Below are 19113 nucleotides of genomic sequence, written 5' to 3' on the forward strand. Positions count from 1 at the left end.
CAACTATTCAGGCATGTACACAGTACACATACACACATGTAGGCAAACCACTCATTTAAATTAAAATAAAATACATTGTAAAAATTTTTTTTAAAAAAAAATCTCTATCCAAGCCTCCCTGTGGACGTGTGGATGATACTTCTGAGTCATGCAGCCCATTCAGGAGAATCCCTGCCTGTGCCTGTCTGCGGATGTATGATGCCTTCAGCAAAGGCTAGTCAATGTGCTAGTGGCTGCTGTTCGTGGAAAGCAGGCTCTAGCACTAGGGCTAATTGTTGGGATAACCAACAATTAGCATTTTTTGCATTGTGTGAAGGTGTGTCTCTGAATTCTCAGTGGTTAGTTCTGTATCAGCCAAGAGCTAAATGCTAGCAAGGTATTGGTATCGTCATCCCTGTGGTCCAACACCGGCCTTATTATATTTGTAAATACTTGTCCTTCCTCATTTGCTCAGACACTTGAAGTTCAGAATCCCTGAACGCTTCGAGGCACTCTAGAATTGCGTCAGAGCTTGTCTCGATGCTGATTGGTTGTAATAAAGATCAGACGAGGGCTGGTGAGATGGCTCAGTGGGTAAGCATACCCGACTGCTCTTCCAAAGGTCCAGTGTTCAAGTCCCAGCAACCACATGGTGGCTCACAACCATCCGTAACGAGATCTGACGCCCTCTTCTGGTGTGTCTGAAGACAGCTACAGTGTACTTACATATAATAAATAAATAAATCTTTAAAAAAAAAAAAGATCAGATGACCAATGGCCATGCAGGAAGTAGGGGGTGGGACTTCCGAGGGTAGGGTGGGAGCAGAGGAAGAAAGCAGATGATTTGGGAGATTTGGGAGCAGATGGGGTCTTTAGTGGTGCAGAACAGTCAAGGGTTAGCTATGTAGCGAGTCATAGGCTAGAAAAATCAGGTCAAGTAAGATGAGCTGGTTGGGAGGTTGTCCTAAGTTTTAAACTATATAGAAGTCATTATTTATATTTATCATATATTGTATATCGTATATCATATATTACATATTATATATTATTATATGTCATTATATCGCTGGTGGGTCTGAGAAAGTCCCACTGTTGGGGTGACTGTGTTCTGTCAGGTGCGGAGTCTGCAGCAGAGCCTAGAGGGTTCTGTGACTCTGACCTCATTTCTGCTCTGCCTCTCACAGTCCTGGACTGCTTACTGTTGACAGATGGACACCGGTCCTTCTAAACCCAGCGGCTCTAAAACTGCTGGCCATCGGGAGAAAGTGAAAGCCTCACCTCTCTCTTAGTGTGGTGTGTGGACATGTACACATATGCACTCATATGTGCCTGCAGTCATGCACACTCATGTTACTCTCCCAGGGGCACTGCTCATGCGTGTCTGCACCCTCACAGAGTACACATACAGATGTGCACACAGTGCTGCCTCGTGAACTCCTTTCTAGCCTTTGCATCTCTCCCCACCCTTCCAATGTCACCCCGGCAAAGCCCTCTCTGGCCTCCCTAGAAGCTTAAGGTCTACTTTCTGGTGGCAGAGGGTCCCTAGGTTACACCACTGTCACATTACTTGCCCATAGGTTTATGCGTGATGGGAGGACCTCAAGCAGCAAGCCCAGTTACTTCTATTCCGGATAGCCAGTCCAGTAGTGCCCATAGTGTGGTTTCTTAGTCAGGGTTTCTATTCCTGCACAAAACAACATGACCAAAAAGCAAGTTGGGGAGGAAAGGGTTTATTCAGCTTACAATTCCACATTGCTGTTCATCACCAAAGGAAGTCAGTAGGTCAGGATACAGGAGCTGATGCAGAGGCCATGGAGGGATGTTACTTACTGGCTTGCTCAGTTTGCTTTCTTACAGAACCCATGACTACCAGCTCAGGGATGGCACCATCTACAAGGGGCCCTTGATCATTGACAAAATGTCTTACTGCTGGATCTCATAGAGGCATTTCCTCAAGGGAGGCTCCATTCTCTTCGATAACTCCAGCTGTGGTAAGTTGACACACAAAACCAGCCAGTACATGTGGGGTTAACGGCTAAAGCACCGATGGAGAAATGTAAGTGAAAGGTTGAGCAACTGCCCAAAGTCCCTCAGAAAGACAGGCTGTTGTGAGCAGGACACACATCCCTGGTTCCCTGGCTGTGCTGGCTATCCCACCATGGCTATGTTTGCTTCCTGTTGTAAGACAGGAAGAGAAGTAGTGCATACTTGGCCTTCCAGATACAGAACCTCTCCAGAGACAAGCAGTCCGGATGTCTCAGAGTTCAGCTATTTAGGTGCCATGTCCAGCAAACTCATCTGCAAAATGAAGCTGGGGTTGTAATAGAACCTACAGAATCCTAATGACCCCCATGAAGGTAAGCTATCAACATCCACCTCGTCCTCGTCCTCTTCCTCCTCCTCATAATCAGCAGCAGCATTGATCATACCATTAATTGTGTCAGCTTCAACTTCATCAGCATCTACATTATCACATCAGCAACATCTTCACATTATTGTCGTTGGCCCCATCTTTGTGACCTGATCATCAACACATCAACAGCATCCTCATATTCTTCACTGTCACCAGTGAAACTGTATCATTATGATGTCACATCAGCATCACTAGCAGAAGCATTTCATCTATCATCTCCATTATGTCACCACCACCACTGCCACCCCCATCCCCATCAACACCACCAGCATCACCAGCATCACCACCACCATTGTCATGATAAACATCAACAGTAGCATTCTTGCCAAGTAAGGAATCTTTGATGCATGTACCTGTCTTCATTGGTTCTTGTAACAGAACCAGTCTGCGCTTGTGGCTCCCCATCTTCATTGTGCTGTTGGCAGAGAAGTGACGCTGAGTCCTGCTCTCCCTCATCATGGCTTTCAGGAAAGTTAGAGTCTCTTATGCTGAAGACCAGACATTGTGCTGACCAGATGTCGTGCTAAGCATGAGGGCTCTGGCTAGACTCAGGCTTCATCTTCTCATCCAGTGCCCAGCATATAGCACCTGGCTCAGAAATATCTGTGTAACAAATTAATGCCTTGGTCTTTCCTCTTGCCAGATGAGATGGATGGACTATTTAGAGAGTGTGTTTCCTTTTCTGGTTGGAAAATGCAAAGACGCATGCATGGGTGAAGCTGGAAGGCACCAGAGCCCAGGTGCTTTTGACAGGCTGCACGGCAGGGTTGGTTAGGTTTCTGAAGAGGAGCTGCCAGCAGAGAGAAGGGTCAAGCCTGTGACAACAGGTGTAGTGTGACAGAACAAGGGCAGCATGTCAGGTGGAAGAAGTGGACGTCAAAAACTGGCTTTTATGACACCAAACTGCAGCATCTGCTAACACTGTGGCTCCAGAGCTGGAGAAGGATTCAGGGTTCTCACTGTGAATTGGATGATGAAATGAAAGTCAGAATGGGTTTGTGAGTCTTTGGGAAATAAAGAACAACTTTGTATTCATTCACTCACTTCACAAGGAAGAGGGTGATGCTAGGTTAGCAGAGAGAAGGGACATGTCCTGGATGGAGGGAAAGGGATTAAAAGAATAAACAGACAATAGGACCCATTGATAAGAGCCTGGAGAAAGGGGCTTACCAGGCTGGTGGGTGGTAACCAGCTGAGCTTCAGAAGACCCTCTGAAGAAGTGACCCCGGTGATAAGGATGATGGCCACTCTGAAGCCCCCAGAGCATGCTCAGGCAGAGCACTGCCCATGCAAAGGTGACCATGTGACACATTAGTGACTCACCAGGAGGTGAACTGCCTGAAACAAGGGGTTAGCTGAGACTTTGAGCAGGTGAAAGCCAGGCTAGGACTGGGGGTAGCACTGTCTTCCAAGAGGCCTGCAGGAGAGCAAGCCAGGAGTTACCTGTACGTGACCTTGTGACCTTGCCTAGCGTTTGTTCAAGCAGACCTCAGTACTGGTGAAGACCCATTTCCTCACTGTTTTGCATCTGTCCCCACCCCAAGGCTTCTGTGTCAGTCTCAGACCTGCTCATTGAATTTCTGGGCTTGGGATGGAGTCTACCCTGATGGTAGAGTGTGTCCTAACCTGCACAGGACCTGTACTTGCTCTCTGTACCATAGGAGAGAGGAACTTCCATTAGAGGAAAAAGCTGTTTGCTTTTGAGATGTAGTCTCATGTATCCCAGACTCATCTGGAACTTGCTATATAGAGGACGAGATGAACTTCTCATCTTCCTGTTCTACCTTTCCAAGCTAGTTTACAGGTGTGATGGTTTGTATATGCTCCGCCCAGGGAGTGGCACGATTAGAAGATGTGGCCTTGTTGGAGTAGGTGTGGCCCTGTTGGAGTAGATGTGTCACTGTGGGGTGAGGGCTTTAAGATCCTCATCCTAGTTGTCTGGAAGCCAGTATTTTGCTAGAAGCCTTCAGATGAAGATGTAGAACTCTCAGCTCCTCCTGCACCATGTCTGCCTGGATGCTGCTTTGATGATAGTGGACTGAACCTCTGAACCTGTAAACCAGCCCCAATTAAATGCTGTCCTTAGAAGAGTTGCCTTGGTCATGGTGTCTGTTCATAGCAGTAGAACCCTAACTAAGACAACAGGTGTACACCCACGCCCAGTTTATGCACTGCTGGGGACTGAACCTGCCACATCCTGAATGGTAGTAAGTGCGCTCTGCTGACTAAGTTACATCTGCAGTAAGACACAGTATTTAACTTCAGGGCCATGGCCATAGTATAAAAGAGATTGTGAGACCTTTGGGGGGGGGGCACTATCCCCAGGTCCTCACTTAAAAGCCCAACAGTTCAGTAGGGAGATGGTCTTTGGAGTGGATGAGAGATGATGAGAGTGGGGATATAAAAGGGAACTGCCTTTAACAGGCAGTGAGGGTATCTGTATGCTGGGGCACTTTAGGGACTTAGCAGAGAAGGGAGCAGGTGACCTGAAGAGCACATCTGTGCATCATCCATCAATACTGTGGCGGCATCAGAGAAGCCCAGTGCTTGCTCTGGGGAGCAGGGATGTTGTGGCAATGAGGCACAGCAGGAGCTATTTGGGTGCTGTACCTGAGGCCAGAATAGGGGGCCTAGTGTTGGCTGGAGGTGAGGTGCATGCTGGGAAAGAAGGACATTAAGAAGGGGAGGTGTGGAGGTTCTTGTTGAGTCCTATTTGGGTCATGGCAGCTCATGATTGGTAGGCCATCATTCTGCCTTTCAGAGTTCCTGCAAGGGCTGGGGAAGACGCTCAGAGTCCTTGATGTCAGAATGGCATGGCATATGTAATGACTATTCCTGGTTGTCAACTTGACTGTATCTGGAATGAACTACAATCCAGAATTGTTGGGCTCACCTGTGATCCAGGTCTTGAGGCTGGTAGACACAGTTTCTGACCTGGATCTTGGCATGGAGATCTTGAGGCATAGTGGCCATGAAAAGCTTAGGCCCAGGCAAGGTAGTACATGCCTTTAATCCCAAGAGACTGAGGCAAGGAGATCTCTGAGTTCAATGTCATCCTGGGACAAAGCAAGTCCCAGATCCGGGGATGGTGGTACATACCTTTAATCTGGGCCACACTTTCTGCTAGAAGCCTATATAAGGACATTGGAAGAAGGAAGATTCACTCTTCTTCGCCTGCTTGCATTCACTTGCCAGCACGTCTGTTGGAACCTACAGATGCACTGTACCTTCTACAGAAGACCAGATGAAACAACTAGCCTCATGGGACTGAGCAACTATTAGATTCTTGGATTTACCATTCACAGCGGACCATTGTTGGGGTAGTTGGACTGCAGACTGTAAGTTATCACAATAAATTCCCTCAGTATAGTGACATTCTATAAGTTCTGTGACTCTAGAGAATCCTGGCTAATACAGGGTGGGATGGAGCGTTGGGAAATAATGCAGTGTTCAGGAAGCAGAGCCTTACAGAGTGCATGGCACCGGATGACCTGGTCCTCAGCATTGGCAATGGGAAAAGTCATGTGATGGACAATCCAGACCCTTCCTGCTGGTGGGAACATAGTGAGGTGCTAACAACTTAGAAAGTCATCTCATAACAGCCCACATAGCTATTTATAAGTTTATCACTTCACCCCACCTTGCCACTCCTAGATGCTGGCTCGGGAGAGATAAAAACCATCCACAAATATTCACAGAGGCATTCTTCACTGTCACCAAATGTGGGGACACTCCAGATATCCATCCATTACAGGGTGATGGTTAAACCAAAGTAGAAAGTTTGCACAGGGAATGCCCTGGCCTGCAGTAGAAAGGAAGTTTGCATTCATGCCTGCTCCAGCAGGGGTGGACAGGAGTGGGATGCTCCCTGGAAAAATCATTCACAAGGGGCAGGTGCCATGATTCATTTATAGGGAATGAATTCCCAAAGAAGGCTTTCTGTAGAAATGAAAGTAGACTCCAGAACACCGGGGGCACAGGGAAGGTTGTTCATGGACTGAGGGACGAAATGGCTGAGAGAAATGGCTGAAGGCACGAGTTTCCTTTCGGAAGCAGTGAAGTGTTCTGAAACTGTCTGGGGGAAGCACATTATCTGAACATACAAAAACAACCCCAGAATTACACACTTCCAGAGGGCAGAGCTCTTTGTGCCGGAGAATTAACCACTCAAAGCTGTTTTCGAAAAGCCTTTCAAAAGCACAAGCCTGGGTGTGGGGGATGGAAAAGGAAGAGAAAGCCACTGCAGTGTTGCTGCAGCTTCGTGGGTGCAGGAGCCCACTGTTCTGCTTGGTGGGGGGGGGGCACAGCAGGAGGGACAGCCTGAGGGTACAGCCAAGGAAAGGGAAGGAGGAGGGGCCTCTGTGTTTCACTGGAAGACCAGGGCCAGATTCCTTCTTACCCAGTCTCGGAGGGTGAGGGTGGGAATTAGAGGGGGTGTGGTGGGGAAGAGGGGTGATGCTGCTCTCTGTATCTGGACAGGTTTATGCTTTGAAAGCTGCAGCCCATGGAAGAGCTGAAGGGGAACGGAGCTCAGTCCAGCATGTCTGCCTTGGGACAGCAACTCCGTCTTTCACGCGCTGCCCTCAGCTGCACATCAGAAGTCACCAGCACCAGAGATTTCTTTAGAAACATTTGTGCTTAGAAAGCAACAACAACAACAAAAAATTTACTGTAAAAACTGTTGTGCCTGTCAAGCCTTTGGCAAATGCTGGATGCTAATGAATCGGCCGTGCCAAGGTCACAGTGGCTCTCCTCTCATGAGACACTGTATAGGAGAAGAAAATGTTAACAGAAAACCAACCCCGGAAAGGTAAAGAGGACAGTTGAAGGAGCAGTCAGGGACTCCCCTGGTGTTTCCTACTTGTCAAGTGTTTCTGTGGCGACATGGTGCTGTCAGTCACATCACGTGAAGAGCTTTCCTCCTGGAAAAGCCGTGCTGTCTTCAGATCTCAGCTGCTTTCTCTCACACCCCTTTTATGCTGAGGTAGTGATCAATAGGTGCGTTGGCCGCTCCTGGTGCCAGGAGAGCCTGGAAAAGAGCAAAGCTGACTCCCTTGGAACAGAGTATGAGCTCCTTTGAGGTTGGGCAGGTGATGTTTGCCCCAGCCTTGCTGTGGGCCACCTCCCATATCGATCTCCAGTGTGACAAGTGACAATAAAGACAGAAATGAGGTATAAGATTCTGTCATGTAAATCTGGCAAGGGCATTCAGGTTTGTTGACCTGCTAACATCTGGATGAGCCTAGCTGCAAAACACACCACAAAGACGGATGGGATGGCACAGTGTTCTGCTGATCGCTCTATGTCACGCTGTCCTGCCGCCTCAGTTGGGCTCTTTCGCCTTCCCAGGGTACCTTGCCCGATTTCTTAGGATGTCTACAAATGATCAGCAGAACCCAGGAGTGGAAGCCACAGATCCATCGGAATGAGAACATTAGACATACGAATGGGAATTTGTAGGGAGCCTGGGAATGAGGATGCAGAATGAAGGAAGCAGCGTCAGGACGCGCAGGTTGACGCGGCAGCAAGGGTGGACTGAAGTACCAAGCTTGGACTCACACAGTCTCCCATAGCTGAGAAGTGGACCTCAGTGTCCTGGGGCAGGTGGAAGCCTAGGAACACTTCTTGGGTCTTGGGAGTTGAGGACACAGAGAAGGAGCTGAGCTTCGGCTACTTAGGGAGAATGAGGGAAGTCTCAGACACCCACTGATGCTCTCGTAAAATGGGCAGGAGAAAACCAATATCCTTGGGGCTCAAACCTGTGAGGGAGGCTGGAAGGGTGGGATGCCTGTCTGTCTTGGGGAAGAGGACAAACCCCTGAGAGGCTGGGAAGGTGGTACATCCATCAGCATGGTGTGGAGAAGAGAGAAGCTTGTGCCTGCTGCAGCTGCCATCTTCTGCAGGGAGTGGAATGAGGGGAGAGGGCTGGCCCCAGCCTGGTGGTGGCAGCATTGAGCACCAGGAATGAGGCTAAGGGATCCCGCTTGGTTTCTATGGCTCCTCACCTCACTCTTGGGGCCAGGAGACAGAGCCTTGCTACAGTCAGAGACTGTGTCAGGAAGCCCTGCTCTAGGTGGGATTATAAGGAAACAAAACCAAAAATACAAATTGGGGCCTGGTTCTAAGTTAGCATTCCCCTCACCAATGCCATAGTGTCTGTCGTAGGATCAACTGCACGATGATTCTCTGGAACCAAACTGTAAGCTTTCTTTCTTTCTTTCTTTCTTTCTTTCTTTCTTTCTTTCTTTCTTTCTTTCTTTCTTTCTTTCTTTCTTTCTTTCTTTATTTCTCAGCCTGCTTTTAATGGTGGTTCTTAAATGTTTTAACCTCCTTTCTGGCCCACCACTCACCAGAGGCAGTGAGAAAGAAAGTATGTGGGGGAAGTGGACCTTTTTAGAAATGGTTCTTTGCAGTAAATCCCATCTGCATTGTCAGGAAATCAGCAGTTCAGTTCACAGGTCAGCACTGGCAGCTCGATCCACTTGCAAACACTTCGTGAATACAGCAGTTCAGGTCGGTAGAGTCGGGGTCGCAGCATGGGTCAGCAGCAGTTCCATTGAGATGCTAAAGCTTTTATATTTAGACTCCATTTTAGAGAACCTGACTTAAGTTTGAACTCAGGTAGACTAACAGTCTGGTATCTATCTAGCATTAGTTTTCAAGTTGTCCCCCCTCCCCCAACAAAACCTTAGGCTAGCTCCAGTCTCTAGGCTAATTCCCAACAAGAGCAGAGTTTCCAGGTTACACCCCCAACAAGATCAGTGTCTCCAGGTTATTTCCCCAACAAACCTATAACCCAGGTTACAAGCCCACTCCATTGCTCAAGCAGAAGTTAACTTTATGACATGACTCCAAGCACCAGCCAATTATGTTAAAGGCCACAGGAGCTTTCCAATATGATGCTTCCACATGTACTCCCTGCTTGCTGCTTACTATAAAGCCTTGCCCCTGTAGACATTCGGGGCTCTCCCCCAAACCATCCGATCAGCTTCTGTGTGTGTTTTTGGGAGGTCACTAACATTTCCCTGGCATAACAGCATGTCGTAGCGGAGACAGCCAGGCTTCAGTCTTGGCAGAAGTCAGTAGCGGGGGACCAGGACTGACAGGAACTGAAGAACTTCTTGGCTGTGCCTCTCTCAACAAAGCAGAGATCAGCAAAGACAGGAGACCAAGAAGCATTGTAGAGCTAGCTCTACAAGCCAGCCCCTGGTGAGTCCTATTTATATTCTCTCCAAATATCGCGTGTCCTCCACTGTGGTCTTGTCTTACCACATGTCTTGTTTTAGCACATGAGTCTGACTTAGCAAAACTCCATGTGACTCTGTATCATCAGCTGGCCTCGCTCTGTCAATAGGCCGGAGTCTGTGGAAGCAGCAAGGAGTCACAGCACACCGCCAGACATGTTTTGGTGTTTCTCTCTATGGAGTCCTGACAAATGCAGCTCAACTATTCAATGTAAGGCAGATCAAATACATGCGTGTTGTCAGTGAAGACTCCTTCATCACATGTCCTTTCACATGCTTCCTTTAGGAAAACATCCTTTCACTTGTGTCTGCTTCAGACAAACACTCCTTCATGTATTTGTCCCAGGAAACCACCATCTGACACAACCAACTTTCCAAAGAACCCTCAAGTTTCCACTTCACCAAACCAAAGGACAGATGGAGCCAGCACAAAGGCAGGCATTGCACTCCATGGGTAGAGCTGGTGTGTACATGTAAAGACCATTTATACAGTTCAACTTGACCACTTTGAAGCTGGGTACCAGCCCTTGGAGTAAGTTGATACCCCACCCCACTGACCCATGTAGCAGAACAGAGGAGGGAGGACACCATTCTTGCTAAGCAGTGACTGGCATTAAGTGGTCCCCAAAGTTATATGCATCTTGACCCTCTGTTCTCTAGGAAGCTGACTGATTCTGTAAAGGAAGGCTGTTTGGCTTATTGGCCCCCCTGCCTTCAGGGCTAGTCTCTGGGTAGCCCATATAAATTAGTGTTGTCTGGAGTCCCAGAAAGGACTCAGGTAGCCTCTCACTCCTGAAGGTGGGAGCAGCTGTTCATGGCCAAAGCCCACACTTCCTTCTAAGTGGAGCAGGAGTCACTAAGACATGCCCAGTGGGGATTGCTGGGCAGGTCCCTTTCCTGTAACAGTACGTTAGGAGGGTAGACAAGAGTTCACTTTATTTGCAAAGGGTAGGGAGTACTTTTGAAGAGCTTCTATGGGTCTCCCTGGGCACCATGACAATATTCCAGACTGTGCCTTACACAGCAGACATACATCCTTCTCAATCCAATGCCACCATCAGAAGAAAGAGTGCAGAAGATCCACTCTGTGAGCAGCACAGTCTAATCTTCCAAGTATTTTGGATAAAACAAAAAGGCCGAAAAATATGGCTCAACAGAGAGCAGCATCTCCTGGACCGAGAAGGCACTGGGCAAGAAGGAATCTATTCCTAGTTTTCAAGCGAAGCACAGTCGCCCCTCACCTTTCCGTGGCTCTGTCCTCTGGAGCAGAACAGTGGGCTCCTGTACCCACAATGCTGCAGCAGGTTTCTCTTCCCTTTCCCATTCCCCACACCCAGGCTTGTGCCTTTCTTGTCCAATCTTCCTCGAAAACCTTCGCCTGCTTCCTGACTGCTGGATGACAGGGATGTGCAATGATCCCAGGCACAGCCCAGACCTGAGAACAGCTGGTTGTTGTAGACATATTGCTGGAAAGGTAGCTGAGAGTTCTACATCTGGATTGGCAGGCAGCAAGGGGGAATCGGTGTTTGGACTGCAGCTTGAGCATAGGAGACCTCAAAGCCTACCCTCACAGTGACACTCTTCCTTTAACAAGGCCACACCTCCTCCAACAAGACCACACCTCCTCCAACAAGGTCACACCTTCTCCAACAAGGCCACACCTCCTCCAACAAGGCTAGACCTCCTAAGAGTGCCACTTGCTGTGGGCCAAGCACTCAAACAGATGAGTCTATGGGAACCATCCCTGTTCACACCACCACAGAGGCTCAGCCTAACCCTGAGTCACTGACGTGAGATCTTCTGTAAACTCCTACGTACCTCACACCTCACACTTGCAGCGGCTTCAGCCCATCCTGACAGCTCTGCTTCCTTCCTTTATCCTCAGGCCAAGACCAGCCCCGGGGAAAGCAGGTCACCCCATCCCTCCAGCTCTTTATTCTCCCGAAGAACCAGTTCCTTGGCTATTTTAAGACTCCCACCCCCAGCCGCTTGACCACCTCTCTTCTTTTCATTTCTGTTTTCTCTTTGTCCCCTTCACCTTTTTCCTTTTAAGGAAAAAAAAAAACCCAGAAAATAGAATGCTTTCCCCCCTACTGAAGTGGGAAGGGAAAAGAACCCACACAAATAAGATGTTAGGAAGCTCAAATGGGCAATTTGGGCCCATTTAGTGTGAATTCTCTCGTTTTGGGGCCCACACAGCCCACTCCCTGCAAGGGCTTCTTTATTTCTAAGGTCCCTGCTGGGCCCCACGTGAAATGCAGATGCAGGCTGAGCGACCCCAAAGTGGGATCAAACATCTTTTATCGATGCATGACTTATTTCAGCCCGCTGCTCACAATGACGAGAAAGAAAGGAAGCTTAGGAAAGGCATAAAGAAACAAGAAAGAAAATAAATCACAGGGTGGAAACTAGGTGGATATTTTTACCCACGTCTTGTTTGTGTGGTTAGCCTGGGTTCTGCTTGTGGTTGAGAATTCTGGGTCTTCTATATGGACCCAGGGCTGGAAGGCACCAGAAGTCTTATCTGGTCCTGAAGCCTTGGTGCCCAGTGGCAAATCAAGTGTCACCTCACTTGGGTTCCGCAAAGGCGTTCCCCAGCAGAAATGCGGGGGATCATCTTTCTCAGAGGAGAGTTGGCAACACAGCGTTTATTTCATGTATGACCTGGTGTCTCTTTTGCCTTGGCCTGTATGAACAGTGGTCCCTCAACAGCTCCAAGTAGGCTTAGGCAGCCAGAGGCCAGTGACCACAAGGGGGCGGTGTCTGGCTTCTCAGATTTTTGCCCTTGGTGACTGTCTCGGCTTCCTTCAGGTAAATTGTTTCCTTGACTTTTGCCTACCCCTTCAGCAAGCCTTACTGAATCCAGCAATCATGCTAAAGATCATGCAACTGGGCTGTGTGCCTGCTGGATTCGAGCAGGTAGATGAGAGAGAAATGAGTACCTTGAGGCTGCTCGGCCTCAGGCAAATCCTGTGCTGCAGACCTCGATCTGTGCTGGGTGAAGTTTGAGCACCTAGGGTTTGGAACACTAACCTGAGATGATGGGAATCTTTCCTTCCTGGACTTTCAGAGTGTCAGTGTGTTTGATCCAGAGCCAGGGTGGGACAACAGGGAAGTCTCCCCCCCCTCCCTCAGCACAGCAGCACCCCTCATAGTTTGGGTACACGTTCCTGTGATCATTTCTGTTTTTGAGAACATTGATCCTTTTTCACTCAAACTAGTTTTATTTTCTTTTCCTCTTCTCCTAATGCTATAATCGCAACAAGGTGATGTTCCCAGTCGGGAGACTAGGAATAGGCAGATGAGTCAGAGCTCAGGAGTATCTTCTACAATGAGTGGCAGGTCTGGGACCATCAGCTGGTGACTTGGCAAACATTTAATTACTTAGAGCAAACAAGATGGAAGAAAGACCAATTATCAGAGAAAGATGCTCTTTAACAGCTGGGAACTAAGTTCCCAAAGAGTCAATTGATTTCCCACTGAAATTCTGGGTGTGGGGGTGTCTGAGACCAAGAGGCACCATTCTGGTCCTCCTTGCTCTTCTTTCTCCCATGAACAAGCCATTCGGCTGCTGACCTGACAGTATCTGGCACTCATAGGTTTGGGAACTGACTATGAATGCTGTCCCAGGGGTTGCCTCCAGCTCCCTACCTCTCCCTACACAGGATGAAACCAGGTAGGATCCTGGAGTGCAGATGGGAGGCTGGTGAGAACTAAGAATGGGCAGTGCTCCAATGAGAGGATGATCTGCACATTTCAGAGCAGGGGAGGAGTGGGGGAAGGAGGGAGTGGGAGGATGGAGTGAAAGAGGGAGGAGAAAGGGCAAGGAGGAGGGAGGGTGAGGGTGAGGGGAGGAGGGAGGGCAAAGGGGAGGGAGGGCAAGGGGGAGGGAGTGAGAGGGAGGAGGGAAGACAAGGAGAAGGAGAGAGGGAGAGTGGGAGGACAGAGAGAAAGGGGGAGGAGAGAGGGCAAGGGGGGAGGGAGGGGAAAGGGAGGAGGAAAGGCAAGGAGGAGGAGGGAGGGAGAGTGGGAGGAGGGAGAGGGAGGAGAAGGAAGAGAGGGGAGTGCTTTGCTCTGCAGGTGAAGCCAGGATGTGGACATGGGAACAAATTTCCATGCTGGCAACAAAGCTTAGAATGTGTTAGGACTGAGGAAGGTGGGTGGGGAGGCTAGTGATGACCAGGCAGGTGTGGAAGTGATGCAGCCAGAGGCCAGGTGTCCTAGTTTCACTTCTGTTGCTGTGACAAAAATCAGCGCAGGGAGAAAAGTCTTTAATTTCATGTTACATCCATCATTGCAAGGAAGTCAAGGCAGGACAGTCACAGCAAGCCCATAGCTGAGAGCAAATGAGACCCAAAGAGACCAAATGCATCCTTGCTTTGTGCTTCAAAGTCAGCTCTCTCTTCTCTCATATTGCTCAGGACTCTGCATAGAGAATGGCGCTGCCTACACTGGGCTGAGTTGTCTACATCCATTAACAACCAAGATGATAATACTGGCCAGTTTTGTGTGAACTTGACACAGCTGGAGTTATCACAGAGAAAGGAGCTTCAGTTGAGGAAATGCCTCCATGAGATCCAGCTGTAAGGTATTTTCTCAATTAGTGATCAAGAGGGGAGGTCCCCTTGTGGGTGGTGCCATCTCTGGGCTGGTAGTCTTAGTTCTATAAGAGAGCAGGCTGAGAAAGCCAGGGGAAGCAAGCCAGCAAAGAACATCTCTCCATGGCCTCTGCATCAGCTCCTGCTTTCTGACCTGCTTGAGTTCCAGTCCTGACTTCCTTGGTGATGAACAGCAGCATGGAAGTGTGGGCTGAATTAACCCTTTCCTCCCCAACTGCTTCTTGGTCATGATGTTTTGTCCAGGAATAGAAACCCTGACTAAGACGACAATTCCCACAGACTAATCTGATTTAGGTGAGTCCTCTCAAATTTGGGGGGGGGGGTCTACTTTTGTTAATTCCTCCCTTATTTTCTGAGACAGGGTATCTTCTTAAACCTGGAGCTCACCCTTCTAATCAGACTGGCTGGCCAGAGAGCTTCAGGATCTTCCTCATCCTCATCTTCTCCAGTACTGGGTTTCAGGTGCACTGGCCGAGCTGGCTTTGTACATGGGTGCTGGGGAGCTCTTGTCTTTATGCTACTGCAGTAGATACTATACCTACTAGGCTACCTCCCCAGCACTTAGCTGTCTGCTTTGTGTGTGTGTGTGTGTGTGTGTGTGTGTGTGTGTTGAGGACTTAACTAAGGTCTTGTTTGTGCTAGGCAAAGTTTGTTCAACTGAGCCATATAACCAGCCAGTTCCTGTTTGAATTTAACCAGTTAGTGGTGTTTGTTAGAGCATCTTCAGGGAACTAGCATGATACCAAGGGCACAGTGGTAACTATGACCAAGGCACTGTACACGAATCTGTATTTTCCCATTACTGAAATTCCTTGCTGGTGAGGTGGGTCCCTTGATACCCTCTGGCAGTTAGTGCCTAGGGCTGCTATGGGAATTGACATTATCTGACAAGATCCTAGTATGAGTGACAGTTCTGAAGTACTGTAGTAAGACGCAGAGGGAATTCCTCTGGGGCAGAGGAAATTCTCTTCCTTTTCACTCCTCTCCTTTTTCTCCCCTCTCTTTCCCTCCCCCTTCTTTTCTCTTCTCTTCTTTTCTCTCCATCCTTTTCTCCCCATCTCCTCCCCTCCCCTCTCTTTCCCCCTTCTTTCTTCCCTCTCCTCTCCTTTCCTTCCTCCCCTTACTGAGGGGAGAGGCGTCATTCACCATATAAACACTGTGATAATACATTAATATGAACTTTACAGTTAAAAATAAAGGAATTTGTTCTTTGTGTTCTCAGTGCCAGAAATCTGAAGTTGAGATATCAACAGAGCCAGTCCCTTCTGGATACACAAGGCAGCAGTCATGGACGCCTCTTTACCGGCCTTTGGTGCTCAGTCATCCTGGCAGCTCTTGGTTCATGGATTTACCTTTTCAGTGCCTGTAGGCTGCAAGGGCAGTTTACTCTGTGTCTGTGACTGTGGGTTCAGCGTATACCAAATATGATCTCATCACGAGTTACTTTGTATCTGTGAAGGTGAATTGGGTATTAATGTACATGTTGTATGAGTTAGGAATTGGCTATGTCTTCTATATATTACATATGTAATTATGTATGATATACATATACTTTTCTTCATGTTCTAAGATCGCACCCACCTTTCAGCTGCACCCTATGTATGTACTTGCATGGATATTTTCATAATATATGATGGCGTAACCGGAGTCAGCAGGTCCCCATATCCTGCCCCCAGCTTTACAGTGAGGACCTCAGAGTCTGAATTTAACTTTATGTTATAATTCTCTTCTGGAAGTGAGGCCTCAACTTTTCTCGGTAGGGGATATCAGATTCAGCTTCTTTGAAAGTCTCCCTGAGTCAGAATGGAAATGTGGATAAGCTGGCTGGGAGCTGAGGCCTTCTGAGAGCAGACACAATCATCAGTGACCATTGACCAGACCTATCCCAGTGACCTCCAAGGCTCTTCCAAGTGCCTTCTTTTAACACACAACTGACAGGGAGATTAGAAGCTGAATGCTTGCTTTGCTTTCTATGACAGAATAAATTTTGACAAACTGGTCTCCATTTTTGACATCCGGATATGGAGATGTCTGGTTCTTGGATGCCAAAATGTCCAGGGCTCTGGACACAAGTGGCAGAGGACATAAGACTCCCAGCAGGTGAGTTCCAAGGTCTCCAAGAGATTCTGTGTCACAGAGAAGGAGGAGAGGGACCAGGGAAGTGCATGCTATGCTGAAAAGTAGTATTTCATGGAAAAGCACCATTATGTAATTCAGAGGCTAAATCCAGAAGATAGTCTCTGGAATCAGGGTGGCCCAGAGGAACAGTATATGAGAATATACATTATGAAAATACCATAATCAACCCATTGCTTTGCTTGATAATGGAAGCATTAATGGGAACCACACAGGTTATCCGTGCACCTGTGTATCACATAGTATTTGGTCCAAGAGGGAACTGCTAGTTGCTGATGCTATTTGAAAAGGCGTATAACTTTGGAAACTTTTAGCTTGGCATGTCCCCTAAAGTTAGAGTCAGATGTGGCTTTTGGATTGACGCGATGTAACGTTTTAGTGACAAGGGAAAGTAATTGACCACGTTTAAGTAGAATCAGATTAGAAAAATCAATTACACTTAATATCCTGTTCCTGTCTCTAAGCCTGTGTGCTTCTGTGCCCACAGCTCCCCCTCTGTGGTGTCCGTGGAGGTGAGAAAAAGACGGGTCTGAGGCAGTAGCAAAAACAGGAAAGGAAAACAAAAGGAAATGCTCACACATGCCGCTTAGAATACTTGAGTTTGACGGTCAAAATTATAGGAAGTAATCACACCAAATAACTAAAAAAGCCTTTTGTAGGTGACCACACATAGGTTTTAAAAGTTATTCTTTACCCAGGATCCCATGGCCAGTAAGGTGAAAGCCAGTCCAGGCTACAGTCAGGCAGCCGAGGACAGAATGAGGTCTGTCTCAAAACTAGACAGTTGATTCAGAACTGTCTAGGTTGCCACCCTGCGGCCTCTGTCCAGCATTGCTGCATGTCACATACATAATCTGTTCCCCCGAAAAAAGTAACAGCAACACAGTTTACCTCCTCTTGGCAAACAACTTGAGTGTAGCCTTGATTTTCCTTCTACTTTTCCTGTTATTAGAAAGATGCGGCGTGTGCTCTGATGTGAGAACAGACTTCCTTTATACAACACATCGGGTCAGTCAAGGACGGCTCCTGAACATTTATATCATTTCCCTGCCCCAAAATGACACCAAACACACCTGAAATTGTTATCAGGGTCCAGGTTCCATACACTTGCTTCAAGAAAATGATGTCTCTGGACACGGGGATGCCAGCTAACACCAGCCAACTTTCAGACACAGCTACATCTGACCTGTGTGATACTGCGTGCTTATCCTCCGCCCACCCTTCCACCCACTAGGGGTCGCTGCCCGCGCTTGCTGATTTGTGTCTCTCATGCCTCAGACTGAGACTGCTGCAAGAAGAGTAGCCTGACTCCAACAGCCATCACTGGCACCTCCTTGGCTGCACCCAGTCCTTCCATATACATCAGGCAATGAGCTTCCCTCTTCCCACAGACTGCCCGTTATGTCACAGGAGTCCTCAAGAAAAGGCGCTCATGCCAAATTTTTGTTTTGGAAAGCACGAACCTGGGTGTCAGAGGCTCCGTTCACCGACATCTGTGCAGAGTAGGGGAAGGCAGGTTGTGCCACTCCACAGCGCATGCCCAGCTGATCCCAAACCCATGCTTTCAGAGCTTAAAAGAAAAAAGAGCTCATTATTAGGGAAAAAAAAAAACCCAACCTACTATGAATATTGTTAAGGACTGAGAAACCCTTCCATTAAAGAGCTTAAAATAGGACCCCGACTTGACTTACATACCAATGTAAAAAAAAAAAAAAGAGCTGAAGTGCCTTTTAAATAAATTATGCTTAAGATATTTTTAAATTGCCACTTTTGGAATGGCTGTGCCCTAGGTCTGTGTAATTCAGTGCTGTTGTAGGCTACGTCTAGTGCTGAGCACAATATTTCAATTATGTTGAGACACTATATGAAGCTCTTCAGCAAAAATGTCCACACAACTTTACATGAGAGTGCAGTGGAAGGGGAAAACCCTTCCATCTAGCATGGATGCCTGATTAGATTTCGTTCAGTTACATTGTATCGATTTGTAAGGAGCAGACCCGTACATGCTTGAGAGTTCTCATTTAGCAAGTCATGGTGAAGTCAAAACACAGAAGGGCATGACAGAGCAGAAACTGCTCCTAACTGACGCATCTCAGAGGATGACACACGGGGAAACCCTGGAGATCTCAACTCTCGCCAGGCAGAGAACTCCAGGGGCGCAGCAGATGTTCCTGGCGAAGACATTTTGTTTATCGGTTTCAAAAGCTCGCTTCCCAAAAATCGTTATTTTTCCCACAAGGGTGGGGTAGCTTTATAGACGGGTGCACTCACCACGTTCCAGTGACAAATACTTCCTTCCTCGACATTGTCTGAATGTGTACATTCTATTTTTTCTGAGGGCTACTTCGGAAGACATTTGAAAAGTGATCACTAAAATGTCAGAGTGAATTATGGGGCTGGCTTAAAAGTTCACAGGAACCTATGACATTTAGCCAGCACCCCATCCTACCATTGTCCAAACAGCAACACTGTTTGTGACGTAAAGTCATATAGTATCAAACCAAGCAACAAGGTTACAGCAGCTCTGATCTCAGCCAAGCTCAGGTCGTTACCAGCCATTGCCCAAGATCTAGAGACACAAAACAGCTGCAGGTCTACCAAGTGGGGCCATCCCACCTCTTCAGGGGAATTGGCAAAGGGCTTTCCCTCTAATTATGCACTCCTTGGAGACCCGTTAGGCTTGACCCCTGTGCTACTTAGGGTTACTATTGTTGTGACAAAA

General features: G+C 47.9%; 3 long non-coding RNA genes across 5 annotated transcripts; 2 read left to right on the plus strand and 1 right to left on the minus strand.

Annotated features, from left to right (window-relative positions):
• Positions 1-1537: 1537 nt before the first annotated feature.
• Gm35618 lies at positions 1538-18890 on the minus strand. Of its 2 annotated transcripts, none has more exons than XR_001780995.2 (4): positions 18663-18890; positions 17855-17961; positions 2409-3351; positions 1538-1663 (listed from the first exon to the last, which is right to left on the minus strand). It is a non-coding gene; the product is annotated as a predicted gene, 35618 (long non-coding RNA). The 2 variants fall into 2 exon arrangements; XR_003950512.1 differs by lacking the exon at positions 1538-1663 and having other exon boundaries at positions 2448-2499; positions 2746-3351.
• Gm40994 lies at positions 2511-8071 on the plus strand. Of its 2 annotated transcripts, none has more exons than XR_873640.2 (3): positions 2511-2721; positions 5520-5730; positions 6872-8071. It is a non-coding gene; the product is annotated as a predicted gene, 40994 (long non-coding RNA). The 2 variants fall into 2 exon arrangements; XR_001780996.2 differs by having other exon boundaries at positions 5588-5730.
• Gm40993 lies at positions 9248-16260 on the plus strand. Its single transcript, XR_873639.2, has 3 exons — positions 9248-9601; positions 14058-14224; positions 15478-16260. It is a non-coding gene; the product is annotated as a predicted gene, 40993 (long non-coding RNA).
• Positions 18891-19113: the final 223 nt, after the last annotated feature.

The sequence above is a fragment of the Mus musculus genome, chromosome 13 (assembly GCF_000001635.26).
Source record: "Mus musculus strain C57BL/6J chromosome 13, GRCm38.p6 C57BL/6J".
NCBI lineage: Eukaryota > Metazoa > Chordata > Mammalia > Rodentia > Muridae > Mus > Mus musculus.